Source organism: Bactrocera tryoni, chromosome 2 (assembly GCF_016617805.1).
Source record: "Bactrocera tryoni isolate S06 chromosome 2, CSIRO_BtryS06_freeze2, whole genome shotgun sequence".
NCBI classification, from domain to species: domain Eukaryota; kingdom Metazoa; phylum Arthropoda; class Insecta; order Diptera; family Tephritidae; genus Bactrocera; species Bactrocera tryoni.
In genome coordinates this window covers 55,011,310-55,031,037 of record NC_052500.1, presented here as the reverse complement: position 1 = coordinate 55,031,037, position 19,728 = coordinate 55,011,310, and the positions used below count along the sequence as shown (strand labels likewise).

The following is a 19,728-nucleotide window of genomic DNA, read 5'->3' as shown; positions in this document are numbered from 1 at the left end:
CACTAAAAGTGCGTTAATCGACTAACAAAAAACGTCAGAAACACTAAATTTTACGGAAGAAATTGCAGAAGGAAGCTGCACTCAGGCTTTTTTTCAAAATTGAAAATGGGCGTGGCCTCGCCCACTTATGGACCAAAAACCATATCTCAGGAACTACTAGACCGATTTCAATGAAATTCGGTATATAATATGTTCTTAACACCCTGATGACATGCACGAAATATAGGTGAAATCGGTTCACAACCACGCTTTCTTCCAACATAACGCTATTTTGAATTCCATTTGATGCCTTCTCTGTGTAATATACATATACATTTGGAACCAATGATGATAGCGGAATAAAACTTTACAAAAATACGGTATTTGAAAAATATGTAAATGACGTATAATGAAATCTCGATTATCACTTTATCATGCGAGAGTATAAAATGTTCGGTGACACCCGAACTTAGCCCTTCCTTACTTGTTTTTTATTGTTTTTGTCTCCGCTTTCCCCTACGTCTCATCAGCCATCAACTGCTTTACTGCTAAATGTTTTATGCATGAATCATCAGAAATGCGCTGTATAGCTTCTTTCCAATACCTTAACCTTTACGTTACTCTGACATCTTAGCTTTTGTCGCCATGTTGGTTTCTGCTTTTTGCATTTACTTTGAACTTGCTAATCGCTGAATCTTAACTATCAAGTGTCTTGCCTTAGTTTCAGTTTGCAGTGCCTGCATTTTTTCCTTAGATCTTGGACTGCTCCCAGCGTGACACATATCAGGCGCTGCGTATGTTACGTCTTGTTTAGACGTGTCGTCTGTCTTTTAGCCGTTCCAGGTAACCCACTGCTGCGCTCCATGCTCTTTTGATTTTGGTCTCGTTCCATGTCTTTATGCTATACACAACAATTCTAGCGCGACCCTTTCTAGGATTCTAGATCCAGCGTTTACGTTGAACTTACATATTTCCTACAATACCTGCTTCCCGTTGATATCTAATATCTGTGTGTGTGTAATATTAAACGTACTTCCAGCATTTCATCTCGCTACTGCATCGCTACCCACATTGGTTCCACCGTCGTTCAACTTCTCTGCAATTTGTTTTCTCAATTGTTTTATTGATTTTCTTCTCTCTTCCAGTTTCCTGTTCTTTTTAAACGCAAATAATCTTTTAAATTTTCGTAGTGATTTCCTATGTTCGGGTAATGAATGAAAATCGTTCGTTAATGATTAGGTTACAATGAAAATGAATAACAAGTATAGTCAATTGAAGTATGGCACCTTATTTCCAGAAATTGTCCAAATCGGGATAAACCCCGTTCAAGCCCCTAAGGTATCGAATATGTTGACTCCATTGTATCTTTTTTTCTGTGAGATATATCTGTGAGATATATAATTGAAATGAGGGAATCCTTTCCTACAGATATTAAGTCTGTGTGACAAAACCGGGTTGAATCGGGTCAATACTTCCTTAAGCTCCCGTTTACCTAATACAACGATTTTCGATCTTTGAGATTACTTTCCACCGCATATATCGGTCAACATGTGCGTTATTTCAAGAAAAATATGAGAATTGATAGCAATGTATCTTAGCGCCTACAATGGATAAAATTGGGCGAAAACTTGACCTAATCCCCATATAACTAACATAAGGATTTAGGAACACCCGGCTGACTTTACTCCATATAATTGGTGATTATTGGTGAGGAAAAAATAGATGAAATCGGGCCAATACTATTGCCAGCATATCAGATGTAAGATCTTCAAACTTTCGTCAAAACTAACTCAACTTATAATATTGGATATTCTATACTTTGAGACAAAAAATAAGTAAAAACCAAAACCTCCGAAATTATGTCGTTATGACTTCGGATCTAGCGGAATTCCTGGTGTAGTAAAGTGTGTCCTGTAATTGCTGGCAACATTTTTACGCTGACTTATTATAACGGTCTTCATATATTGATCGTTTTGGATATTAATTTTACGAAATAAATTTCATTTACCATTACGTAACGGATACCAGTAACTTGTAGTATCATAGATATGAAGGGTAAACCCTCCCAAATCCGCACTTATTAGTAGCTTAGTAGTGTTTAAATCATAAAAATGTTGCTAATATTTTCAAAGTCTTTTGCGGATTGTCATTAAGTGGAGCAATTAGTTAGACTAATTAATAAACCCACAGCTGATGGTTAGTTCTTATGCCAAGCTATCGTGACATGGAGCCAACTATTAGCGCATATCTTAAGCTCTCGCTTCAATTAATTTATTTTTCAAAGTTTTCTCATTTGGCTTCGTGCAGACTTCATCTTTAATAGGAGGAAATCGTCGTCGAAAGGTTTGTGTATTTTTACTGACAAAAAATGTGTATTAATTTGAAGCTTTAAAGTATTTTAGTTCTTAAGTAAGTGAGAATGTGTGTGCGATAGTTTATGCCAGTGTGTCGTTTCACTCGCCGGATTAAATACTTAATATGACTTCTTCCGGTAGTTCAGCGCTATTTCGTTTAGTTGTTTTATGCCTGTGTTGGTGACTTCTATAGTGGGTGCAACAACCAACAAACGGCAAGTGGAACAAGCTTCGCTTCATATCGATGGAGCAATTTTCGTATTTTAGTTTGAAAAACAGATTGGTTACATGGTGAAACCTCAAGGAATGGTGCTGGGTCTGGGCGATAAGTAGATTACGGAGCCTTTTTGAGCCCTACAATCAAACTAACTTCGCTCTTCAAAATACTAATACTACTGCTTGCTTTTGCTTTTAAAAATCGCCGGATGGAACGTACGCTGCATTTATTGGCCACCATTCTCTGTAGGGCATTATACTTTATTTGCTTTCCCGGCGGTATATGCCAGGTAATTTTAATTTGAAGTTCGACATTACTCTCAGAATCTTCAGCTGCGGCTGTCAAGTAATCTCGCACTACCCTATGGTGAGCTCTTTTCGCTCTTCCATCTTCCTGGTGCTTATGAGCGAAACTTCTGTTTTGTGTTCAGCCAGTTCCAAAGTCACAGAAGAGAACCATTAGCGTAGACCATTTAAGCATTAATTGCATTTATTTCTTAAGTGATTTAATAGTTTTTAGTGTGTTATGATGTTTTGAGGCATTATTTTGTAAAAACATATAAAAAAATTTAAACAATTTAAGAATGAACTTTAACCTCGAATAACTTTTGAACAAGTTAACTTAGTAAACATACTAATAAAACTCTTCTATAGATCGATAAGACTATTAGAATATCTTCTTATTGGGTAATTTTTACGGCAAATCAAACATCAAAATGTGCCATCTGTTTATATAAATAAAGGTTTGGCAAGTTGTTCTTAGACTTCATTTAAAATCTTTTTGGTGTCAAAATTTGAGACTAATCGTATAATCCGTTTTCGAGTAATGTTGGTCATCGACTTTGAAAGCGGAATTTTCATTAAAACACTTTTAAAGTTTGGTATGCACTTTACATACACCCTGAAAGGCCTTTAACATTTTTCACATAATTATTGGGTATGTGTAACTTTTTTAGATCAAAACTATTATGCTCTGTAGCAACAGGTTTTGAGAGTATCAAAATCGCTATGATCGAGATATATAGCGGGATTCTGTAAGCAGTCTCTAGTCTCTATTTGAGACATTTTGAGGTAAAGTCTCAATTTGAGACTGGTTACTATTCACAATACAGTCTCTAGTCTCAAAACATTGTTTCAAATTTTATCAGCTGGTAATAAGCAGGTCTCAAACGTATTAAGAAAAGAGAAAACAAGCAATGGACGAAGAATTCGAAGCTTTTTTTGTTAATTTTATAAACTTATGAAAATGAAGAAAAGTAAGTATTGTTTAATAGCAATGAATGTAAAACTATAATATTAATTTCTTTCAATTACAAAATTCAAACAGGAGGAATTTGGCGCACTTAAGGAATAGTGAGGATCCATTTTTATTAGAGGAAGAAATCTGTAGAAAATATTTTCGTTTTCCGAAATCGTTATGTTGGGACCTTATGCAGGACTCGAAACCTCATGATAATCATTTCCGAAAGTCTGCTATTCCTTTTGAGATTCGGGTGAGTGTTCATGCTTTTAAATTAAATTTTTTTACTATGCTTTGGTGTACTATTTCTAGTTCGTTTCAGAGCTATATTTTTTTCAAATGGTTCATACCAATACTGCATTGGAAATAGCCATTTATCTGCCATGAGTCAACCTAGCATATCCCGAAGTATAAGGCATATACATATGCAAACTTGTGTTGCAACACAAAAATGTGGAAATAAGCTTCCCAAATGCAACAGAGCACTACAACATAATTAAAATGGGGTAAAGTACATATATATATGAGTTAAATTAAACAGGTATATTAAAACATAAAAATATTTCTAGTTTCCATAATAAGTTTGGAATAAAAGGAGTGATTGGTGCTATTGACTTCACCCATGTTGCTATAATTGGACCGTCTTCTTCGTCTAACGTTAGTCCACATGAATACATGAATCGAAAGGGTTACTACAATATTAACGTTGAAGCGGTATGTTAAATTATTAATTTAATATATGTACATATGTATACTCGTATATGAGTTTTAGATTTGTGACGACAAACTTATTTTTCGCCATTTAAATGCTGGTTTTCCTGGCTCATGCCATGACTCTGGAATTTGGAGAACATCGCCAGCCAGAATAAAATTATTAAGGGAACATGTTTCTGGTTCATTTAAGTGGCTTCTAGGCGACTCAAGATATTCACTAGAGCCATGGCTTTTGACTCCTATATCGAACCCATCTGCACCAAATAAAGTTCTTTATAACAGAATCCATATAAAGACCAGGAACATAATTGAAAGAGCCTTTGGTGTTTTAAAGTCTCGTTTCCGTTGCCTATCTAAAGAGCGAGTACTGAGTTATACACCCTCAAGCACACAACATTGAAAAAACATGGTATTTGTGACTTTGATGATATCGACATTGAAAACTTCGAGGTCTCTTCCTTCCATGATAATTCTCCAGCTCAAACAAATCAGTATTACACTGCAGGAATAAATGCACGACGTAACTGCTTAAATTCTCTCACACAGTCTTTGTAAATAATTATATTTACAAATAAATCATTCATTTATATTTTCATAAAAAATTAATGAATTCATTTATTCAGTCTTCTTTTATATGTATGAACATAGTAAACATTAATAGGAAAAACTTAACAATATCTTGTTAACTGAAACATATATCTTTTTAATTTTTTTTTAAACAGCTTCCAACAGCTTTAAAATAGCACTTGCCATATTGTTTAAAGACTCCGCAACATTTTGGAAGCATTGTTGCGATGTCTCTCCAAATTTTGCCTCTTCTTCGCTCCTCCTCTTCATCGTAGCCATCATGTCAGCAAACATTTTCTGTGAAGTCTGCCTTCGAGAACGTGAAGGTGGTGGCATCTCGCTTACTGACGGACTCTGCGGATCTATATTGATTATAATGTCGTTCTAAAAGAAAAAAGAAAATGTCATTCCATTTTAATTACTAATAGAAATATGTTTATAAACATACTTATTATCGCAAAGATTTTATTTAATCATACCTCTACTCCAATAGTTGGGACATCAGGCAGTCCATCAACCACGGTTCACTCTAGTGTTTCCATCGCCCGCTCTTCCAACTCGGAGGATTGAATTTCATGCATTGGTCCTCCACCTGTCAATATCCTTTTTACTTTTGCCTTTCTTGCCCTTGAGCGAATCTGGTTTCTCCAATGGTTTAAGCACTGTAAAATAAACAAGATATTTATTAAAATTGAAATATTTATATGTAAATATAAGTGCATAAGTAAAGATTTCCCTCCTTCCATTTGATAGGTGAACCCTTTAAAGCGTTTAGCTGCTGAGCAAGCTTGATCCACAGCTCTTCTAACCGTTTGGGTCGCGTGGCATCGTTTTTGTGGAGCTACATTTCAGGGTGAGGCTCTAGAAATGCTAAGTAGCATTCAATTTGCTCTTTGTTTGTGCGCGAGGATTCTGGAAATGTAACAGGTAATTATATACAAATAAAAGAATATAACATCAAATATTTAATTTAACGTTTACTTACCTTTGTTTTCCTTTTTGAATGTATTGACACTTCATTTATAGAGATCATCACTGATAATAATCGATTGTTGGTGTTTATGTTTTATACAAAACTCTATCAGGTAAAAGTAAAAAACAAAATCAATTTCACATAAATTTTAGCTCTATAGTATTTCAAATACAACATTTCATTTTTATTTTAATTGGTAATTACTCTTTTTTACTGCGTTTAAGATAATTTAATATGTTATCGACAGTCTTTTTTCATTCAGGTTTTATATACATCTCTAAATAATGAAATGTGACAGATGGTCAGACCTGTTCGTTTTCAGTTGAGAGACTCGCAAATTTTTAGTGAATGTCACTTACAGAATAGCAAAATCGTCTCAAGTCTCAAAAATTGTCTCTAACTTAAAATCCTAAATTTAGAGGCTTGAGACTGTTTCACATTACAGAATCGCACGGATAACCGATGTAATGTTGTTATTGTGAAAACAATTTTAGGCAAATGAATTAATGTTTTCATAGATATATGAGAGGGTTAATAAAATGTGTCCTAAGTGTTAACTGCATCATAAGGTTTTATTGTAACAACACTGATGCAAACTAGTTTAATTTTTCAACAATATATTATATAATGAATAGACTGAGTTGCTTTTCAACATTTAATTATCATGATTACAAGTAAGCCTCTAAGGTGTATGAAAAAAGGCAACGTGGGATAAGGTCATATCGCTGAAGTAAGATTTACGCTAAGATAAAAATGTTCGCCAAAAAATTCACCAAATTTGTATGCTTGTGTTAGTCTCTAAGCCACATGGAAAATCACTGCAGTGGATTATGTGTGTGGCTATTACTTCACACTGTAAGCCCTAAATATACATATATTTAAATACACAGTTATAAAATGCCTTTGTGCTTTTTCAGTTCAGCTTACATACAAAACAGCACTTGTGAGCTAAAAATCACGCGTTACCTCTGCCTATACCGCTGCGAGGCCGCTCTTCAGTTCTACATATGAAGATTTGATGTGAAGAGACCTCCTGTCCCACGCTTTGTGGGGTTAGGTTAGGCAATTTTAAAGTGTGGTGAGCAAGTCTCAAATGTTAGGACGATTTTTATGCCTTTTTTGTTGTTATTGTTGTACCTCTGTACTTCGCTTGCTGGTCTGTAGTTGATGTTTAATACAAAAAGAGCTTCTGTGGCAGGCAAACACTGAGTAGATGCGAGTAAATTGTTGTATATGTACATATGTATGCCCATGTGTCTTCGTTAAGGGTGTGTGTGTGCTGTAATAACTGAATACGTAAGCGTATGCGGTTAAATTGGTTATAAAGGGCGCATCTTTTGTGGCATATTTGGCTCAACCATTTCATAATTCTCTTTATCTTTACCTGGAAAAGCACATCTTTACTCGCATTCATACTTCTTCTTCTTAATTGGCGTAGACACCGCTTACGCGATTATAGCCGAGTTAACAACAGCGCGCCATCCGCACCACATAGAAAATCATCGACATAGAACGAAGTCTTTACAGCCGCGGCCACAATTGGAAATTCTGCCATATGCTTATCTGCTAAATAGTGAAGGCTTCGCACTGCTAGATATGGGGCTGAGGCGGTACCATATGTCACAGTGTTGAGCTGGTATGCGAGAAGATCTGCGTCTGCAAAAGCTCGCCAAAGAATGTAATGAAATTTACGATCATTTTTATTCAAGGATACTTGCCTGTACATTTTAGTGACATCTGCGGTGATAGCGTAACGATATAAACGGAAGCGCAAGGTTTGAAGAACGTTTCGTCAGCCAAAGTTGTGTTGGCTGGCAAATTCCAGTTTATTGTGTCAATTTCAGCATCAGGTTGGTATGCAATATGGGGTGTGATACCAAACTGGAGCGAAAGTTGAAATGCTGATGTACGTGACTTAATTGTTGTGGTGGTTCGAGCTTTAAGGTTGGTAACTGAGTCACCTATGCTGCGAATGCCAATGTGATACTTTTCTCGACGAAGGTGAAGCCTTTGTGCGAACTCATCGGTCATGAAATTCAATTTCTTGGCAGCATCGTAGCGTTGATTCGTGTTCATGTCCTTAAATTGAGAACATCCAATGATTTTGTGTTTATCGCTAGAGCAAAGAACACAAGAAGGCTTAGTGATGGCGAATGATGAGTTTTGTCCACGGGTAGTAATCCGAATTGGTTTGGTGGACTCGAACTTATGATGTGACGAGGAGTCGGATGAATGCAAAAACTGACAATGGCGTTCTAAAACTTGGGTGCATTGTATCCAAGTTGGAAGCGATTTGTAGTCTAGCGATTCATTCCATTTGTTGCGAGTTTGCTGATCACATTTTCCAATGACAATGTAAATCAGCATTGCTTGTGCGATGTTGGAGCTCGTGCACTGATTACTTCACTATGTATTTGTTGGACGTGTATAAATATTTTTCAATTCAAGTGATGCAACTATTGTTCAGGAACCACAATTAGAGTTTTTTCACAGTTTGCACGAGAAATTAAACTTATTTTACACTGCCCCACGTTGGGCGCCAAAATGTTGGAAGCGTTTTTCTTACTTTATTTATTATTTTAAAAATGCGGGGGTGTAAAACAAATTAAAGTGCAGTGTGCTCCTGTTCACGGTTTCTTAGCGAGTGATTTATTTTCAAAGTTGTTCATATGTATATACATAATTGCTCTTTAGAAGATTTGAGTATTGACATAAGTAAAGAAAATTATGAGTACAATAGGTGTATGTATGTATACATGTGTGTACAAATGTAAGTAAGCGTAAGCAATTGAGTTATTAACAAGCAATGAGATAAAGAGAGATTTATAATAACAATATGTTGCTTTTATCCGGAGCACGGGTCACTGTCATTAGGGTGACCCAACAATATCAAAACTCCATATTTTAAATATAAATAATATATATATCGTCCCCTAAAATACAAACCAATGTATCATAAAAAATAAATGGAAATCGCTGACAGATATAATAACCAAAAAATATAACTACTTTATATCCAAAACTCAAATTTTGTTTCAATATGAGTGCATGATTTTTATACTCTCGCAACAATGTTGCTAACGAGAGTATTATAGTTTTGTTCACATAACGGTTGTTTGTAAGTCCTAAAACTAAAAGAGTCAGATATAGGGTTATATATACCAAAGTGATCAGGGCGACGAGTAGAGTCGAAACCCGGATGTCTGTCTGTCCGTCCGTCCGTCTGTCCGTCCGCCCGTGAAAGCTGTAACTTGAGTAAAAATTGAGATATCATGATGAAACTTGGTACACGTATTCCTTGGCTCCATAAGAAGGTTAGGTTCGAAGATGGGCAAAATCGGCCTACTGCCACGCCCACAAAATGGCGGAAACCGAAAACCTATAAAGTGTCATAACTAAGCCATAAATAAAGATATTAAAGTGAAATTTCGCACAAAGAATCGCACTAGCGAGGGGCATATTTGGAAGTAATTTTTTGGAAAAGTGGGCGTGGCCCCGCCCCCTACTAAGTTTTTTGTACATATCTCGGAAACTATTATAGCTATGTCAACCAAACTCTACAGAGTCGTTTTCTTCAGGTATTTCCATATACAGTTCAAAAATGGAAGAAATCGGATAATAACCACGCCCACCTCCCATACAAAGGTTATGTTCAAAATCACTAAAAGTGCGTTAACCGACTAACAAAAAACGTCAGAAACACTAAATTTTACGGAAGAAGTGGCAGAAGGAAGCTGCCCCCAGGCTTTTTTAAAATTGAAACAGCGTGGCGCCGCCCACTTATGGACCAAGAAGCATATCTCAGAGCTACTAGGACCGATTTCAATGAAATTCGGTATATAATGTTTTCTTAACACCCTGATGACATGTACGAAATATGGCTGAAATCGGTTCACAACCACGCCTTCTTCCAATATAAAGCTATTTTGAATTCCATCTGATGCCTTCTTTGTATAATACGAGTATAAACATTAGGAACCAATGATGATAGCGGAATAAAACTTTACACAAATACGGTATTTGAAAAATATGTAAATGACGTATAATGAAATCTCGATTATCACTTTACCATGCGAGAGTATAAAATGTTCGGTGACACCCGAACTTAGTCTCTTACTTTTTTTGTTTTTTATACTCTCGCAAAAAGTTGCTAAGGAGAGTATTATAGTTTTGTTCACATAACGGTTGTTTGTAAGTCCTAAAACTAAAAGAGTCAGATATAGGGTTATATATACCAAAGTGATCAGGGTGACGAGTAGAGTCGAAATCCGGATGTCTGTCTGTCCGTCCGTCCGTCCGTCCGTCCGTCCGTCCGTGCAAGCTGTAACTTGAGTAAAAATTGAGATATCATGATGAAACTTGGTACACGTATTCCTTGGCTCCATAAGAAGGTTAAGTTCGAAGATGGGCAAAATCGGCCCACTGCCACGCCCACAAAATGTCGGAAACCGAAAACCTATAAAGTGTCATAACTAAGCCATAAATAAAGATATTAAAGTGAAATTTGGCACAAAGGATCGCATTAGGAGGGGCATATTTGGACGTAATTTTTTTGGAAAAGTGGGCGTGGCCCCGCCCCTACTAAGTTTTTGTACATATCTCGGAAACTACTATAGCTATGTCAACCAAACTCTACAGAGTCGTTTTCTTCAGGTATTTCCATATACAGTTCAAAAATGGAAGAAATCGGATAATAACCACGCCCACCTCCCATACAAAGGTTATGTTGAAAATCACTAAAAGTGCGTTAACTGACTAACAAAAAACGTCAGAAACACTAAATTTTACGGAAGAAGTGGCAGAAGGAAGCTGCCCCCAGGCTTTTTTTAAAAATTGAAAATGGGCGTGGCGCCGCCCACTTATGGACCAAAAAGCATATCTCAGGAGCTACTAGACCGATTTCAATGAAATCCGGTATATAATGTTTTCTTGACACCCTGATGACATGTACGAAATATGGGTGAAATCGGTTCACAACCACGCCTTCTTCCAATATAAAGTTATTTTGAATTCCATCTGATGCCTTCTTTGTATAATACGAGTATAAACATTAGGAACCAATGATGATAGCGGAATAAAACTTTACACAAATACGGTATTTGAAAAATATGTAAATGACTTATTATAAAATCTCAATTATCACTTTACCATGCGAGAGTATAAAATGTTCGGTGACACCCGAACTTAACCCTTCCTTACTTGTTATTATTATTGTAGCAATTATTCTTATTTGCATTTTTAAATATAAGCAAAAATTTTATGTTACATCTGAAACGCTAAAAACCAATGAAAGTGAGCTAAATGGTCCATTCCTACAAATTAAAAATTCAGCACCCTAGTAATAATACCGATTGAGGACAATCGATTTAAGAGGGGAAGAGTTAACACAAGCGGTGTTACAAATGTTACAAACACGCGCACTTTATTTCACCAATGTTAATAACCCTTAGCCAACATCCGGCACGAGCTTTCACCTCAATGTTAATTTTCTTAGAATCAAAAATATTAAACTTTTTATTTAATTGTGCCAATTCAGATTCTATGTAATTTGCTAGTGCAATTGTTACAATACAGATCGCACGTAATTCACTAATGCAATAATGTTGACACAGCTTTTTGAGCGATTTCCGATCAGTACGTAAATTCAATAACCTCTTCTCAGCACCCAGGCTTTTTTTAAAAATTGAAAATGGGCGTGGACTCGCCCACTTATGGACCAAAAACCATATCTCAAGAACTACTCGACCGATTTCAATGAAATTCGGAATATAATATTTTCTTAACACCCTGATGACATGTAGGAAATATGAAATCGGTTCATAACCACGCCTTCTTCCAATATAACGCTATTTTGAATTCCATCTGATGCCTTCTCTGTATAATACGAGTATAAACATTAGGAACCAATGATGATAGCGGAATAAAACTTTACAAAAATACGGTATTTGAAAAATGTTTAAATGACGGATAATGAAATCTCGCTTATCACTTTACCATGCGAGAGTATAAAATGTTCGGTGACACCCGAACTTAGCCCTTCCATACTTGTTTTTTATGATACATTGGTTTGTAGCATTAGGTGACGATATATGTATATATTATTAGATTTAAAATATGAGTTTTGGATATAAAGTGGTTATATTTTACGGTTATCATGCAATCATATTGAAACAAAATTTGAGTTTTCAAATAATGTGCTGTAACCTTACACTTTATTACGTAACATTATTATATAATATTACTTATACATATGTATGTATACATATATAATATTATTATATAATATTACTAATACATGTATATAATATTACTTATTTGCTTAATAAATTTAAAAAAGAAAATATCCATATGCACGAATAGAGGAATTTTTGCGAAAAAGAGGAATTTCAGCGAATTGCCTTGTCATCACATGGTAGTGTTCCATTTCTTCGCAATTTTTGGTAAACAAATGAGGTTCAAACGAGTGTAAAATGTAATTTTTAAAATATAGATTTTTTAAATAAAAAACCTGCTAAAAGTGTAAAATATGGATTTAGTTAAAAGATTATAGTGTAATTTAATTAATTTGAAGAGAAAAATGTGAATAAAGTGGGTTTAACGTGGTGAAATAGCTTCTTGAAATGTTCGAATTTTGCGAATTTTTGAAATTTAAGGTCGAATATCTCGCAAACTAAGCGTTTGCGGTACCTATAACCCTATATATTTTTTAATCAGGAGGACTTCCTCTTTCCAACGGTACCTTCGAATCGCGGCGCCAAAGAAATCGGAATTGTGCCAGGAATAGGAAAAAAATCGGACATTTCAAAGAAAACCCAAAGTGCTATTCTTGCACTTTTAAAAGATAAAGGCACATCCTACAAAAAAATAATAAAAAAAATTGGAGTGAGTGCAGCTACTGTTACTCGAGTATCGAAAATTGAGCACACATTCAAATATTGCACCTGTTGGTCGCACAAGCAAGGGTGGCAAAATGCTCCCAAAATGGGAAAATGTCTGAGCATTCGACGTAAAGCAATGAGGTTCGCTCTGTAATCGCGCAGCAAACCAGCTAGAGAAAATTAAAAGAAGCTAAATGATGCCCATGTAAAAATATCGCAAAGAACAATTGAACGCATCTTTTCAGAAAAAAAACCTAAAAACCGCCGAACAGCAAAGAAATCAAAATTGACCGAGCGAATGAAAAATCAACGAGTAGTAAGGGTCAAACTCGATCAGAACTACACAAAGGTGGATTGAAACAAGATAAACATAAAAAGTTATCAACGTCCCCCGAAAGGCCCCCAATCAAAGTTACCCTGCTATTTAACATGATTTTCCCCTTAACAAAGATTAACTTTAGCGACGAATGCCGGCTAGAAACTGTGACAGAAACCCTTCAATTTGTGTGACGTAGACCATGTGAACGTTATGTGGAGAACTGCATTCAAAAAACGGTAAAATATTCCCCCAATGTAATGATTTAGAGCTGCCTATCGGTAGAAGGTCCTGGACCAATTTATTTTGTTGAGGCAACGATGAATAGTGAGCAGTACACCAATGTCCTTCAAGATGGTTTTGTAGCATATTTGGCAACACTGAACCCTCCAGCAGCCCAATACACTTACTATACGCACGCTGAGGTGCCTTGCCACACCTCCCGACGAACGACTGATGTCCTTCATATCTTGGATATCAATATATTACCTTAGGCGGGCAATTCACCGTATCTAAACCCCATCGAAAACTGTTGGGTGTTCCTTAAATCGAAGGTCTATTCCCGAAGAAATCCCACAGTAACCGCACTTAAAGATAATATAAAGGATGTGTGGATAAATGATCCAGATTTAAAAGTAATAATAAAAAATTGCTTTAATAGTATGCCTCAAAGAGTGATGGCTGTTATTAAAAATAAAGATTTGTCAGCCCAATACTAAAAAAATTTAAGTTTTTCTCAATTTTATAAAAAAATGATATTTCATATACATATATATGTATATATGTATGTACATTATATATTATACAAAAAACTTCATTCACATATCGTAATATATTTTGGTTTATTTGACTCTGAAAGCAAAACTATATGAATAATTTTTCTTGTTTCTAATGGGTTGGCGGGGTACCGTACACGGCAATTGCATGCACGAGTAAGATTTATAAGGAATGCAGTCGAACCCATTGTGGCGTGTAGCCTAACGAGTGTCTCCAACAAATGTGTGCAATGAGTCTTTATATCAATTTCCTGCCATCTCCTGCCATACACCCTCGCCGCTAAGAAACACTCATGCGAGCATTTTTGCAATCCAACAATTAAGCAAAGCAACGAGGAGGCAGAGGAAGCCCTGGTAATACAGAAAACCGTTTACGTGTGGTTTCTAAAATGTCTTTCAGAAGCAAAAGCGTCGACCGGAAAAAGATTTCTCTCTGCCATGTTGACTACAGCTGGTAACGTTTGCAACCCGAGCGGCAGTAATACTAATCGAAGAAAACAATTGAAACACCGCAGGGAATAAAAAATATGTAAATAAGAAAATATTTTCGAAAAAATAGAAAGATAATATCAAAGTGACCTGGGCATGATTGCTGTCTATTTTCTAAGCATTTAGCCGTAGTAATACTTGGGGGATTGTAACCACTGACCGTTTGGAAGTGCTCCTTCAGTTATCTACAGTTAGCATCAACAATCATCAGGTTTGACTTTGGTATGCTAAAAATTGTATCTATAATTTGCCATCTTTCACCGTAAATACATACCTTTTCATAATCAGACAAATTGATCTGCCACAAAGCGTTTTCTATTTGTTTCATTTATATTTCCTTTAAAATGTTTTTTTGTTCTTTTTGTAGATAGGCCCAACAACTTTGGCACTCAAAGCCTTAATTTCTCGCATAAGCCACCATTGCGCATCGGATTCACCATCAAAGCCGGGAGCGTTTCCGACTGCTAAGCGCATTGCAATCCGCCATTGAATATAAAATTTCCGGATAAGGACAATAATCCTACAATCTCGATGGCAAAGGAATGACATGGTCTGTCTCAAATTTTGATAGTAGTTATACTAACAAAGTTATATACACAGAAAGGTATATTTCTAAACTTCTTATTTTCAAATTTCTTATGCTTTCTTTTTCTACGGCCACCGTACAATTTTTCGCTTGCTTCTTAAAGTAATTTTTTTTCTTAATGAGGTAATGAGAAATGTTAAAAAAACTTGAAACTTTCTATTTTAAATAGACAGAAGCTGGAAAAATATACGCGAAGTAATTTACTCAATCGCTTTATAAACTTAAATTTTCAAATAATAAGCTAATATTATAAGTATTTTACTAAATACCTAAGGGACCAAATGAGTGCAGCAAAATTACTAGTCTGAGCCCATGAAAGCACGATTACTTGTTCCAACCGAATTCCATTTGAGAGATATCGTTTTCGGTTCTGAAGTACAAACTGATGCTTTATTGTCACAGACCACAGTATCACTACAAGTGTCATAATAGTTGTAGTGGGTAGGATTTGATATATAGAAATATTATTTAAAGTCTACTATATACAGCGTCTCATGGGGGCCATGTTTACTTATGGGTTTGTGAAAATATTGTTTAATTTTTAGCCGATTTCGATTAAACACCAGAAACCCTTTATAGTACCCTGAACAGGGTATATTAAGTTTGTCACGAAGTTTATAACAAACAGAAGGAAGCGTCGGAGACCCTATAAAGGATATAGTCAGTATTTTGTGTCCGTCTGTCTGTATATATACGAACTAATCCCTCAGTTTATAAGATATTGTTTTGAAATTTTGCAAACGTCATTTTCTCTTTAAGAAGCTGCTCATTTGTCGGGACTGCCGATATCGGACCATTATAACATATAGCTGCCATACAAACTGAGCGATCGGAATCAAGTCCTTGTATGGAAAGCTTTCACATTTGACTATGTATCTTCACAAAAGTTGGCAAATGTTATTTTCCAGGGCAACAATGTAATCTCCGAAGGAATTGTCCAGATCGGATTACTATAGCATATAGCTGTCATACAAACGGAACGATTGGAAAAAAGTTCTTATATCGAAAACTTTTGCATTTTACAAGATACACTCACGAAATTTGGTAAAGATTATTTTCTGAGGCAACAATGTAATCACCGAAGGAATTGTCCAGATCGGCTTACTATATCATATAGCTGCCATACAAACCGAACGATCGGACGTGGTATCTTCACGAAATTTGATATGGATTACTGCTTAAGGTAATAATATAATCTCCGAAAAAAATGTTCAGATCGGATTACTATAGCATATAGTTTCCATATAAACTGAACACATAGTTACTAAAAGAAATGCACCTGTGAAGGTTATATTAGCTTCGGTGCAGCCGAAATTAACGTTTTTTCTTGTTTTTAACCATAATTTGCAATTAGAAATACTGCTAAAATCGAAAAGCAGTATACAATTCAATGAAAATAAATAAAAACTTTACAACCGCTAGGTTGAGCCAAAAGAACAGTTTTATAAATATTTATCTTCAGTTATAATCTCATTTTTATAATTTTGGCTGAATTTGTGTGTGAAAGTACTCGCTATATAGATTGTAATCAGATTTTCCTCTGATTCTACGTCAAAGTTAGCCAAATATGGGCTTTGAATACACATACTCTCAGAATGACTATTTTATTTAAAAAATGTATTAATTTTTTTTTAACTTTTGATAAAGTATTCGATTATCTATATATATTTTTTTATTGGAGGTCTTGTTTATATAAATAGTCATAAAAAGTAAAACATTAATTCATTTGCGTATAACGGTAAAAAGGCATTAAATAAACCAAAGTCAAAATTCATGTGTTCATGTGTATACATATCTTTCCTTTATGCTTATTACTGTCTTTTTAAAGATTTTTTATGTGTCCGTTTGTTTTCTGTACACTCCTCTCTCAACCGGTTGTATTAATCTTGCCTATTTGTCTTAAGACTTATATCGAAATATCACTGAAACTTACTTTCCGAAATCGAATAGGACCGCCTCGGCTCACTTGGGATGGGCGGTTTTGACAGATTTGCGGCAAGTTAAAAAAATGTATCGTTATATGGAAATCTTGGATCTACCGTTAAAAGTTTCTGGTATCACGAGTAATCAACCTACAATTTACATAATCCCCTTGATCTCTGACATGGTTAACAATTTATATGCCATATGTAACATTATTAATTTAGTAAAATAAGCGCACTGTCAAATAATCAGTGACCAAATTTTCTTAACGAGCCTTTCCAAATCTTAAAGTGATCTCTAAGTTTTAGTGCATGCTTATGTAATCTTAATTTTTTTTATGTTATGATGAACGACAGATATGCTCTTTTGAGTACGCACGAATGCATGTTTATGAGAACGTATTTGTGCGCCGGCATTTTATTTGTTTTTGTTTTGCTCTCTGACCGTTAAAAACTTTTGGCAATTTGTCGTATGCATAATTAAAATGTATTTTCTAACTTTGGCACAGCATACTCGTAATCATAGAATCTTAGCTAAATTAGGAAAATTTAGAATGATTCAAATGAGACAAGACAGCCACTTCACTCAAATATAAACTTAGATATGTTTGTGCGTATTGTCTCTTTAAGCTTTTGTGAAATTTAATGAAAACATTAATCTATACAGATTACAACTAAAAAATTTTCTGACTCTAAACAGGCTGCCGTATTTCATCAATAGTTTCGAAGTTTATAAATGTTAAAAACTCGAATTTGAATTGTTTAGTCGCATGTGCCGTTACTGTTATAACTGTTCCGTAATTTATACACTATATATATATGTATAAATATACATATGTAGTATACATTTTTTTCGCTGTTCTTCTATCTCTAATCCAATGTACCAATTTCTAAACATTATATCAGTTCATTGTTCAATATGGTAGGTACCAAGATTTGGTAAATAAAAAACTTCCAAAAATAATTTGCAGTCTCAGTTTTTTTAAGATTTTAAGGCCTTTCATAAAGTCAATAACTATTTTTGAGCGTCAAAGAAGAACGTCCAATAGCGATTTAGTCTTCATCGCTCGGTAGCGAAACTATTGCAGGGAAATATGTAAGATACTTTCAAAATATTACTTAAAATGGACTGGAAGTTTTCAGTTTTCTTTTGTATACTAAAGATCTACTAGATTGTCCTAGTAATGTAAGCCTTTCCAATCACATTAAATACGACCAAATGTGAAGTATGATATATTAGTTATCCATATATTTGGTATTCTATATACTTTTGATAAATAGAATTGCAAATAAATTTCGTGACTTTTTGTGAAGAGTTCATATCATAACTATGCCAAAATTCTTCTTTTTCCATTTGCATATTTCAAACTTCTCAAACATCAAATATCATGTTGTCGCTGTAAAAGGCTTGTAATACAATTACAAAATTTACGTCCAACAAAAGCAATAAACATAACCAGAAACAAAATTAACACACAATTATAAACGGTGGTCAGAAACAAAACAACAAAATTTTGAGCAATGGAAAATTACTGATCAATTCACACACAACACTGCGCCCCACTGCGTATACGCAACATGCAAAAGTAATGCCTGAAGGCCAGCAAAGAGACAAAGAGGGAATGACAAACCGAAAATTGAGCTGACGTAAGCAGGAAAAACAGAAAAATCACGCACGTAGGCAATCCATTTGCTAAATCAAAGTGATGCACACATCCACCACATTCTCTCATTTTGGTAAATATCCACTATACTCATACTTCACGACAATATCAATCATTTGATCATGGTCAGACCAATCTAAGCTATATAACATTACATAGGCTCTACTGCGTTCTAGTTTGGAAAAATTTACAGCATATGGTTTTTCTCCCTATAAAGTATTCATAACTGCTTATAAGTACACACATTTTTTCACAAAACTTTGATATCGTGGAATTGCGCAATCTCGCTTATCGAGAGTAGAGTTTTTTTATGGTACTAAATTCTGTTACATATAATTTTGCATTTACTCATTAAAAGCCTTGTTCTATTATAAAATATAAAATGTAAAACTAACAGCAAACGTATCCAATTAAATTCAATACAAGCGTGTATGTGGGGAATTCCTTAAAATTGTTTAGCTATCATTCTATCTGTATTTGGGCCAACTTGTATACATTACACCAGTTGATGTTGTGCTAGTCTCCAAGATTTTGCGAATAAAAGACTTAAAATAATATTTTGCTGCCTCAGGTTTTTGAAGCCTTGCATAAAGATAATACCTCTTGCAGAGCATAAAAGCGACCGTAAACAGCAGAAGAGCGGTTCAATTAGGGCTTCGTCTTCTTCTCCCACTAGTGTCAGATACATTCAAGATATTAGATGAATTGGACTTGTAAATTGGTTTTCTCCTTGTTTCTTTTCAAGCGTGTCGTATCCAGCCGATTTTAGGAAAATGCTAAAATACCTATATTAGACAGTATGTAGTTCGATTTTTGTTTTTTAAAATGATATTATATAATGAAAGTAAAAAAAAAATTACAGCATTAAGTTCAGAAGGTTTTTATAGAAATGCAGAAATATTCAAAACAGTGGACTTCACTGCGAACCTGCGTCGAATAAGGCAAATTCTGTTCAATCGACGGAAAACGAGCTTGCTGACGTTTATGGAGTTCACAAAGTGTTCTCTATTGACCTCCATAAAAGATGAGGAATAATTGAGTTAAGTGTAAAGAA

The 19,728-nt window shown here is 34.9% G+C and overlaps 1 pseudogene; it reads left to right on the top strand.

Moving 5' to 3' along the window:
• Positions 1-2,501: 2,501 nt before the first annotated feature.
• On the top strand, positions 2,502-14,970 carry LOC120768763 (annotated as a pseudogene).
• Positions 14,971-19,728: the final 4,758 nt, after the last annotated feature.